The sequence below is a fragment of the Limulus polyphemus genome, unplaced genomic scaffold (genome assembly GCF_000517525.1).
Source record: "Limulus polyphemus unplaced genomic scaffold, Limulus_polyphemus-2.1.2 Scaffold83, whole genome shotgun sequence".
Lineage (NCBI taxonomy): Eukaryota > Metazoa > Arthropoda > Merostomata > Xiphosura > Limulidae > Limulus > Limulus polyphemus.
The window spans coordinates 48,652-60,565 of record NW_013665693.1 but is presented as its reverse complement, the minus strand read 5'-3'; the positions used below and the strand labels follow the sequence as shown (position 1 = coordinate 60,565).

The following is an 11,914-nucleotide window of genomic DNA, read 5'->3' as shown; positions in this document are numbered from 1 at the left end:
GAGCAAAAAAATCAATACACATAATATTAAATTTTATTACAGACATTGGTAGGATAATTATTTTAAAAGTCACAAGGGTTTATTTAAAGTGGTTTTAGACGTATATGTTTTACTTGAAAATGGCTGCTTTTCTACTGGTAATATTTTTTTATACATGCTTAGTGGGAGTTGTGACTTAGTCTTGGCATATATTTGCCCATTGCTAGCATTATATATAGAGAATTTAGTTACACAAACTATAAATGTTCACTATATTCTCAAACAAATCTCCATCACAATCTCCAGCTGAAGCTTAACATTTTACATCTCAAACTAATGCGATCAAATAGCCAATAGCTACAATAAATCATCATGAATCTCATCAGCTAGCTACTAGCTATGTTTATTATCACTACAATGTATAAGGCCACTATATCAAGTAATCCTTTGCCCATAGGTGAGCATAAAAAAGACAGCAAACAAGATAAATAAAAAACTGAGTTAGGTTTGATTTGAATTTCATGCAAACTTACACAAAGGCTATTTGCGATAGCCGTCCCTAATTTAGCAATGAAAAACATACTTTTTTCAATGTGCCTTCTCATGGTTTATGATATGTGAAATTGTGCAACAAAAGCAATGCATGCATGTAACCTGGCAAGATAAGAAAGTTAATTTTTTTTGGGGGGAGGGGGGGTACTTTAACTCTTTTTCTCTCCAAATCATCAAGCCTTTCTTTTAAAAGGAAATTAACATGCAGCTGGTACCTCCCCTAGTTCAGGGGAAGGGCCCAATTGATTAAAAACTGCTGATCTATACAAATACTTTTTCGATTATTAGTCTGTTTTGGTTCTAAGTATATGACTTATACTTATTTTAATAGATAATTTAAAATGTAGTGAACAAGTAAACTATAGACATTTGAAAATCTTAGAATGGTTTACAATTTAAGAAAGTAGACAAAATATATTCACGCATACATGAAAATATTTTGACATTAATTAAAAGCCATACAGTAAGGCCTGCATATTTAGGTTTGATGGCTTGTTACATGTTGAGATAAAAGCACATGAAATGCTAATCTTAATTTTCAGAAAACCAATTTTGAGGCCATGAGACAAGTTTTATCATTGTTTAATTGGAATAATGAGTTAAAAGGTGATGTGGGACAGGCTTAGGAAAGTTCTAAAGATAAATTACTTTTCATTCAAGAGAGGCATGTTTCTAATTGGCTTACTTAAGATATAAGAGAAAATCAGTGATACATAAGTATATGATGAGTTGGAAGATTTCCAGAACTACAGGAAAGCTACAATTTTGTTTACAAAAGAAATTATATTTTCAGAATGGATTATGAGATACAGTTGGTTGATATTGTTCAAACTAACAGCAATGATTTTTAAAAGTATGATGAAGGTCAAATATTAAAATGGGGATTGGGCCCCTAAAGGATTCTGATGGCAAGGTTTATGTTGATGGTTATGAGATGGGCGAGCTTTTAAAAATTTTCTTTTGTATTTGTAAGAGAAGATATATGCAATATTCCTGGCCCTGGACATTTTGTGGGAAATAATGTAACTGACTTAAATCGATTAGATATTAGAAAGACTATTAGATTAAAAACTGATAAAATACCAGGGCCTCTCTTCTTCACTTTTGTTAGGTCAGGGCAGGTGCCTGAGAATACGAGAGTTGCTAATCTTTCTCCTACTTTTAAAATGGGCTGATAAGAATTGACCTGTAAATTATAATCCAGTTAGTATTACTCTTGTAGTGGTAATTCTAGAGTCTGACAAAAGAAGCTTTACAAAATCATTTAATGAGAACTGTGCAATATGATATAAATGAAAGCCATCAGGGATTTAACAAAGAGATATCTTGCTTTACTAGTCTGTTAGCTTTTTTCAAGGATGTTACTTGTTGTCAGGATAATGGAAAGGGTATGGTCCTAGAATACTTAGATTTTCAAAAAATTATAATAAGGTACCACACAAAAGATTAGCTAAGAAAATTACATTGGTATTGATTGGATAAAGTCCAGTCTATAGAATGGCAGAAAGCAACAGATTGTTATTAATAGAATCCACTCCAACTATACCTCAGTTGCTAGTAGAGTGCCTCAGGGATCACTGCTTGGGCTTTTGCTTATTTACATTAATGATATTGATAGGGGTATAATTTGTAGTTTGCTGATAACATTAAACTCTTCAACCTTTCTGGCTATGTTGAGGTACTACAGAATGACTTGTATCAATTGGTAACTCGAACAAGTATTTGGCAAACGGCCTATAATCATAGTAAGTGCAAGGAAATGCATCTGGGTTATCATAATTTGGATCACGTTTAATATAAATTGGAACCCTCTATGTAGTGTGATTGAAGAAAAGGATTTTGTCATAATGGTGGATAAATCACTCAAGTCATTTATGCAGTGCTCTGTTGCTAATAGTTTTAGGGTGTATTTATAGACATACTTATTACAACTTAAAAGATGTAATTACCACAATATAAATCACTAGTTAGGCCTCATTTGGAATACTGTGTATGGTTTTGGTTGTCTTATTCAAGAAATGATACTGACTTCTTGGAAAGAGTTCTGAGGAAAGCTACTGTTATATCGACACGTTACAATCTTATATTTTCTTGAGATAGAATGGGTAAAGGGTGATCTTATTGAAATTTACAAGATTTGATTTCTTAGAAGATATTCTAAAGATAGTAGTACAAGTTTAAGATTTGAAAAAAAAAAAGAAGGAAGGCCTGGCTCCATTTCAAACTGTTTTATTTTCCTAAAATGGTGATTGACTTATGGAATTAGTTATTGTCAGTAGTACTCACAAGTAATAATGGCCAGCACTTTACAGGTGTTTAAGAGGAAAATTGATTTCCTGAAAAATAAAGGGTGGGCCTAAGATTTTGATTTTCTCAGGAGTGGATGTTTGAAACTTGAAAGACCAATTTGTACAAAGAAATTAGAGTTAATCAGTTAAGGGCTGGATTTTTTTCAGGTTAACTTGAATATATATATATTATTTAAACCAAATGTTAATGTGTAAACAAATTGTTGTTATTCGTCTTTCTTAATATTTTAGATTTAAGATACTAAATACATATACAACTACAAATGATCTGTCTTTTAAAATTGTTGCCAAATGTGGACCTGATTCTACAAAATGATAAACATACATACTAACCTTAAGTCCCTAAAATTAGTTAAAGTTAACTAACGAAAACACGGACAATTTTTTTATCATACAACTTACAAGTTACAGTGCTATATAAATTACAGGTATAATAATGTATATGTATGTATGCATGTATATTATACTTTTACAGCCAACCAAACGTAAACTGTAACAAAATTTAATACATCTCAGTCTCACCTACACGTATTGACCATGAGTGCATGCACATACAATGATACACACAATTATTTATCTCAGTTTCTTAATTAGTCACACGACTTATTGGATAATTACAATTAATATTGACAATAGCACACGCGAACGCTTATGTCCAACACTGTCTTACCGGCACAAGTTTATCAGGTGCCAGTATACTGACAAGTAGTACAATATCATTGATGCATTAGCACTGCGTTAGTTCACTTGTTATAGAGCTCAATATTCAGCAAAGAGAATTAAAACAAAAATATTTGGTTTAATTTCATAAATATAGTCTCTGTAAAATGCCCTAAAAACGAAACATCACTTACCAGTACCAAATTCCAACGCTTATTCGAGCAAGTTAGACAACACCCTTAATATCTAGAGTTTTATTTTGACTGTGCAAGTAACGCCATCTACACTGTCATCAGAATTGGAGAAATATGTTTTTGCAGTTCGGATCGATTTTTAATTCTACAAAGAGCTCAATGTTCACTCCGTCAGTCGAAATTTGCGATTATTCCAAACAGTCGACGAGAGAAATGGTGATTTTTTTTCCCAAAATATAGCTCGAAATTTCGAATACATTATTTTTGTTTACCTATCGCTTTTATCGCTGGTCTTATAATCAATACAATCGTCCACTATATATATGTGACAAGTACGTGATATTAAACCATTGGAAATTCCACTCGTCATGCTTTAAAGTTTTATTGCTGTAACGGTTCTTGTAATTGATATGTGATTTTTACATTAATAACAGATTAACACTTTTGTTTTACTAGTTGTAGTTAACGCTATCCCCATTATGGTCTATTGTGTAAACATACCAAGTTTTTATTATTATCTATTTATCCAATCAAATAAATCGAACGTCAACTTAGTTAGCGTAACTTACCAGTAAGAGGTTGTCGTATGCTCAGGAAACGTGAACTGTTTGTTTTCCTCAAACAATCGAGAATTTTATTAATGTGAGTTTAATTACTACAGACATCAAAGACAGCTGATCTCCTGTCATGTCGGACTACAAATACTTTTTTGAAGTTACCAAAAAACTTGACTGGAAAACTATAGAATTGGAATTAACTCGTAAGGAGTTCAACAAAGTTACAAATGAAACAGTTTATGTTATTTTACTTCAAACTCAAGTTACAACTGACTTTTCATACACTCAAGAAGAGAATAAAGTACACGTTTGTTTAATAAGATGTATTTCAGATAGTATTTATAAATTTTAGCCCCCCAGTGACAGGGCGGTATGTCTGCGGACTTACGACGCTAGAAACAGGGTTTCGACATCCGTGGTGGGCAGAGCACCGATAGCCCTTTACGTAGTTTTGTGTTTAACTACAAACAAACATAAGTTTTATTTGGTTAATGGAATTAATAAAACTTTATTACTCATCTTCTATAAAAATGAACAATGAATTCAAAAACTGAAATGAATACAGATTTGTTATACTTTTTATTAAGAAAAATAATTAGATAATTTGATGCACGCTTTCTTTAAGTTTTGATGATTCGTTCGGCTCATGTTTCAATCGCGCGCTAGGTCTGAATATTAATTTGTTGCCCAAAAATCTGTGGCTACAAATTTAAAATGGTCAGGGTGATCACTGGAGTTATTATGTAATCTAGCTCAATGCTTGTCCTTTTCCCTGTTTTTGAGTTTAGTTCAGCTTTCTGAAAACTAATATAAATACTAATCCAAAAACTTTCTAAATTACTTAATATTGGAATATTTTTAGATTGGGGTTTCTCTAAAAAGACTTAGACGATGTTATTTTTTACTTTTAGATTGTTATTTTTCTAATCACTGGTTGGGCATTCAAAGTAGCTTGTGAATTTGTTTTTTAAGAGTTTAATTTTTTTGTCATATAATTGGTGTTTTTGAAGTGGAAATCTGTTTTTGCCTTTCTAAAATTATGTTGTGTTTGATCATTTGGTATTCTCAGGTACACCGATTTTTTTCCGAGTAAACGAGTAGGGACCTCAGCAACAAAGGATCTGTTGAATGCTATATTACCAAATATGGGTTTGTCTTTTCTTGACTCTAACTAAGTCCAACAGAAAGAGAGAGATGTTATACAATAATGCTCAAATCTACAATCTTTATTGACATAAAAACAATCTTGGTTAAAGCAATATTCCTCTTCAGAGCGTACCGTCTTTAATTAGTTAGCACATTGTCCACACTGGATTTGCTTATGGATATAGAAGTTTGAGTACGTTATGTTAAAACTATTTTGAATATGCAAAGCAAAAAGTCACAGGCAGATTTCATAACGTGCTGTTTTTTTTTGGGTACGGACCCCATATTGAGGTACATATAGAAGTAATTGGGAATAATGGAGGAGCTTGATTGGTATATTGGGGTCTCTATGAATCATGATGGAGTCCCGCAGCTGAGCGCGGGTATTTTAAACTCTTTAAACTGAATGAATGTTCAGATTTGTGACCTTTTTTTTTATTAGTTTTTCACGTAACGAGAGTAATTAATTTTCACATGAGCACTGCCACTGAACTGAAGGATAAATTATTATTACTTTGTTTATTCTAATATTACAACCTCAAACTATGATGAGATTGATTATGAATTCAGTAAAATTGAGAAACAAACCAACTGACATACAATGATTTTTATTACATACACCAGACACACATTAATTTACAAATTAATAATTTTTCGGGTCCTTTAAGACGTTTGAGAGTTGTACGATTAAATGGTGAACAGATATGTTTAATTGAGTTTTAATAGTTATGAATTAATATATGCCAGAAGTCAGTTTGTGTCAAATACAAATTGTAGAAATTACTTGAGGCATTAAATAAGTTTAAAAGTAAATATTTATTGTTCCGCAAATTCCCCCTTTTTTACTATTTCACAATGTAAAACAGACATAAATATAGTTCCTATTTTTTAAATGTGATATTTTTAACCACGGAAAATTAAAGATCCGTCTCCTTGTTTTGTAGTTCGGAATAAATATTATTTACATCCTAGTTTCTATTTATTACAATGGATAAAACTCTTAAATCTAAATGTTAGATAGATTAAAGTGTAGAAAAATATGGCTTGTGTTTACCAAATTCACGTGGTCATAACTATAATTTTTCATTTCCCATAGCATCGGTACCAACGCGAATAAACCATACACGTTTATTGTTACGGTTTATTTGTAAACAAAACACTAACGTATTGTCTAACTAATAACAACAGAAGGTCTAGAAAACTTGCTAACTTTGGTAACCAGAAATTATATTAAAAATTAAGGAAAATATGTATGTGATTAATCATTAGTACTTTCAAACATGATCTATTTTTGTCGACTGAAAGGTTTCTTATGCGTTTACTAACTGCTAATAGATGGCACTACCTACACTAAAATAAAGTAACATTAACAAGAAAGAAAACGTTTACAAATTTTCTCTTTAAATAAACAAGAAATCATAGACATAAGACGTCGAGTTTGTTTAAGCGCAATCTACACAATGGGCTATCTGTGCTCTGCCCAAAATGGGCATCACAACCCGATTTTTAGCGTCGTAAGCCTGCAGACTCTACTTTAAGAATGAATTAGGATACAGATGTATGTCCCAACGAAGCAAAAAGTGTAAAAATCTTACCATTTTTAATACTACATTAAACACATGTGGACATAAAAAACAAGCAAACATAAGCCGGCGTACGAAACCTATAAAAACATTTGATAAGTTCTTATTATGATATCGGGCATAACCTTGCTACATAAAGTCCCTAGAGATCGTTTAAAAACCCTTATTACAGTATTAAACGTAAATCACTAAAAACTATTTTAAAAGTCCTCATTGCAATATTGAACATAAGTTGGCACATAAAATCTCTCTTTGGACTCTTTAAATTTTTTACTACAAAAAATCGAACATAATTTGGTACATCAAGTCTCTAGAGACTTTTGAAAACTTCTTATTACAGTAGCATAATTCGACTCAAAAAGTCTTTGGAAAAATTTTAAAAGTCCTTAATACAATACTGAATAAAAATATTCAGTAACTTTTTAAAGGTCCTTATTAGAATATACGCATTACTCAGTAATTCACCATCCATACTGCTTCACTTATATTCGTTAAAATAATTGCTCAGTAATTCACCACCCATACTGCTTCACTTATACTCGTTAAAATAATTACCCAGTAATTCACCGTCCATACTGCTTCACTTATACTCGTTAAAATAATTGCTCAGTAATTCACCATCCATACTGCTTCACTTATACTCGTTAAAATAATTACTCAGTAATTCACCATCCATACTGCTTCATTTATACTCGTTAAAATAATTACTCAGTAATTCACCACCCATACTGCTTCACTTATACTCGTTAAAGTAATTACTCAGTAATTCACCATCCATACTGCTTCACTTACACTCGTTAAAGTAATTACTCAGTAATTCACCATCCATACTGCTTCACTTATACTCGTTAAAATAGTTACTCAGTAATTCACCATCCATACTGCTTCATTTATACTCGTTAAAATAATTACTCAGGAATTCACCATCCATACTGCTTCACTTATGCTCGTTAAAATAATTACTCAGGAATTCACCATCCAAACTGCTTCACTTAGACTCGTTAAAATAATTACTCAGGAATTCACCATCCATACTGCTTCATTTATAGTCGTTAAAATAATTACTCAGTAATTCACCATCCATACTGCTTCACTTATGCTCGTTAAAATAATTACTCAGGAATTCACCATCCATACTGCTTCACTTAGACTCGTTAAAATATTTCTACAGAGCATTAAACTTGTAGATTTCCTGTTTAAGAGCCTGAACTCGCCGTTATTCTGAATATATACGGGCATCTATAACTAAAACGTATATAAGTATTTATTAGTGTAGTTTGTACAAACATCTGAAATAACTTGAAAACAAATATCACCCATTTTATTCTAATGAAACTCTGCACTTGTAAATTGAATAAGTATATTAGTGTACAAACATCTATCACACGAAAACGAATAAAACCCCGTCAAACATCTTCAAATGTAACGAAAACAAACATCTGTAATGTGTGGTCTGTATAACTATCTGTCACATGAATCGTAGACTAACCATGTGACCTTCAAGCATCTTTAGGTAGAACTAAAACAAATATCTGTTAGTGTGGTCGGTAGAAACATCTGTGACGAGAAACAAAATCTTATTGTTTGTACTGTAAAACATCTGCAGAGAGATTAAACCAAACATCCTTAAATTTTATCGGTACAGAGACCAAATATAGAGCAAACTTCTGTAAATATATTCAGTATAAACACCTGTAAAATGAATCAAATAACAATCGTTTTTACTGGAACAAACACTTGAGGTAGAACCAGAACAACGTGTGTTTCGTATATCGATACAAGAATCACCAGTCGTGAAGCTAACAAACAAACATCTGAAGGAATAATCAAAAGCAATATATATAAATATAGTCAGAATAATGATCAGTAAGTGTGGTCGATACAAACACAACCAGTCGTAAAGATAACAAACAAACATCTGAAGGTATATTCACGATCAATACATGTAAATATAGCCAGAACAATGATCAGTAAGTGTGGTCGACACAAACACAACGACTGAGTATATCAATTTCTTCTCCATATCAACTACACTGTGTACATCAATTTCTTCCACATATCAACTACAGTGTATATATCAATTTATTCCCCATATCAACTACATTTTGTATATCAATTTCTTCCACATATCAACTACATTGAGTATATCAATTTCTTCCACATATCAACTACAGTGTGTATATCAATTTCTTCCCCATATCAACTACAGTGTGCATATTAATTTCATCTCCATATCAACTACATTTTGTATATTAATTTCTTCCCCATATCAACTACAGTGTGTATATCAATTTCTTCCACATATCAACTACACTGTGTATATCAATTTCTTCCCCATATCAACTACATTGAGTATATCAATTTTATACATTACTGTTTCCGTCTTTAATGTTGAATGTAAAATTAAGGAGTCGTTTTCATCGCAGTGTGGAATATTCCAGAATCGTCCCGAGAACTAATAATTTCTGAATTAATAGCATTTTTGTTATTTTCTAGGGGATAATGAGTACTAAGAAAGTGCAGACTTGAACGGAAAAAACACGAAAATCAACAAAATCAGACCACCCCTGCGAACTCCTAGTGTTTTAAGCTGATTTCTCAGAGTACATCTGTTTCTACAATGAAAATGTATGCGTATATATCACTCTCCAATAGTTCTAGTGTTTACTTTAGCTAGAATTCATCAAGTGGCTTGGAAGTGTTCTCGCTTCAACTTGTTCATGACAACTGTATGCTTATCAATTATGTTGCTAGACGTTTTGATCTGTCGCGGATAAGATCGTTGGTTTAGCATTAATGAAACAGACTAATAACCAAATACTTTGTAGGCTTAACGTCCTCGACAGTTTCTTCGTTTTTTATCGTAGTTTATGTGGATATAGTCTAAATATAATAGATGTACGTGTATGAAGTTTATCTAAAACATTTTTGCTTTCAAATTAAGCTAAGAAATAAAACACGTTATACGGTTGTGTTACGCTATGCTTACTGTTTACACCCTAAAATTATCGACTTGTTGTAGTACTGATTGACGTACCGATGGGATCCACATGTTGCGTCAAACGAGTAATTTTATATTTTCGTCTGTTACAATATAAAATGTAAAAAAAAACTGGCTAATTAAAACTGGTTGAAATCCCACATTTTCTTTATATGTAAAATACACAGGGGATTTATTGTAATATTGATAATAGTTCAACTTTGTTATGTAACTTCCATGTTATTAGAGTTCCTAAATCCAACAAAGCCATGGATCCACAAACAGTTTGGTTCATAAATAATTTCAAAATATGTGTTTAAAAGGGACGAAAACTTAAGTTTGTGTAACAATAGGTTGCAGCGGTGCCATTTTGTTGGTTTTAAATATACTTTACATTTGTCCAAGACGTTAGTAGTCATGTAAAAGGTTTTATATGACGCTGAATTTGTCGAATCATGAAGAAATAACTCATTTGGCTTATGTTGCTTTATAATATTGTTTTACCACATTTTCTAGCCTCATATTGTTTAAAAATACGTGAACAAAGACAGCGGTAAGCTTGTGTAGAACTATTTAAATTAAATTACTTGAGCAATAAAGAAAGCTACCTGTTAACCAGAATAGTTTAGGTGAACAAGAAGGCTAAAATGTTATCCCATTAAAAACAATATGAACTACTTGAACAAGAGAGACAGATAAGTATAAACTCGAGTCATCCTGTTTAAACTACGTGAACAACAAAGAAAGAAACTGTAAAATTGTGAAAACTGTTTTAACCTCTTGAGCAACAAAGATAAGTAACTCTAAACCTATTCATTTCATATTGTTGAAACTACATGACAGAGAACAGACATTGCAATACAGTCTTAATATACAGAGAGTTGAGTACGTTATATCAAAACGACTTGGAATATGTAAACCAGCAAGTTACGTAACAACCACGGCCGATATAAAGTCGCGGTGAAACGGAAAGTATCAGTATTACATTTTGACTTTGTTTGGCTTACGTAGGTGCGATGCCACCGAAAATGTATTGCCTTTGGGAAAGACATGTGACAACCTTTTTTGACGCAAAATATTTATATGATCAGATCAGGCAAGCATAGCAAGGAAGTTAAGGAATTCGACTTGCGGGACCGAAACATGACACAGGAAATACACGCTCCTTCAACTGTGGTGATGTTATAATGGACGTTCATTCCCACTATTCGATGGTAAAAGAGTAGCCCAAGAGCTGACAGTTGGTGCTACCAGCCGGTTGTCTTCCCTCCCTCTAGTCGGCAAATCAAAATTATCAGGGATGGCTGGAGACAGCCATAATAGCTTGGCCATAAACAACGCAAACAGACACTCAAGTAATAAAGATGAGTTATGCTCAGGGATTTGGAATTTCTAAAACGAAGATGTCCCTTGTATCTAATGGCATTTGGAAACAAAGAATATAGATCAAGTTGAGCCACCAGGACAATTCTAAAAGAGACCTACAACAAGTCGTACCCCATCTTTGGTAAGCAATATATGGCGTTTTGCAACAGGTGAGAACCCATGAATACAATTGCCAGTGGTAAAAGCCATTCACATGCCCCAGGCAACATTATGTAACACAAACAAGAAGTTTCCTCGTCTAAAAAAGTGACACAAGTCACATATACACAAGCTGCTTCCACAACATATCTCTTCAACAGTCGCATACCTCAAGCAGTTGGAGAATGGATCGGGTATTCATGCTATCCCATATAAAACTACATAGGTCAAACTCGCCAGACGCAGCGTCAATGAATTTCTGTGTGATCGGACTGTTGAAACGGGCACTGGAAAACCCTCATCTTCGTGCACTAGACGGATTATGAAAAGCAAGTATTGAGGTAAAGTGTGCTTTGGGCATGACAACCTTACACAGTGGAAACTACGCTGCAGAGCTTTGGTAAAGATACACGACCGTTAGATAAAGCAT

General features: G+C 32.7%; 1 protein-coding gene across 1 annotated transcript in view; it reads right to left on the bottom strand.

Annotated features, from left to right (window-relative positions):
• LOC106467843 (thymosin beta-like) overlaps positions 1 to 3,779 on the bottom strand; it is a 36,313-nt gene extending 32,534 nt beyond the window's left edge. Inside the window, exon 1 of the mRNA XM_013928224.2 lies at positions 3,695 to 3,779. The gene's annotated coding sequence lies outside the window, so the exon portion shown is untranslated. The remainder of the gene's footprint in view (positions 1 to 3,694) is intronic.
• Between the last annotated feature and the right edge of the window lie 8,135 nt (positions 3,780 to 11,914).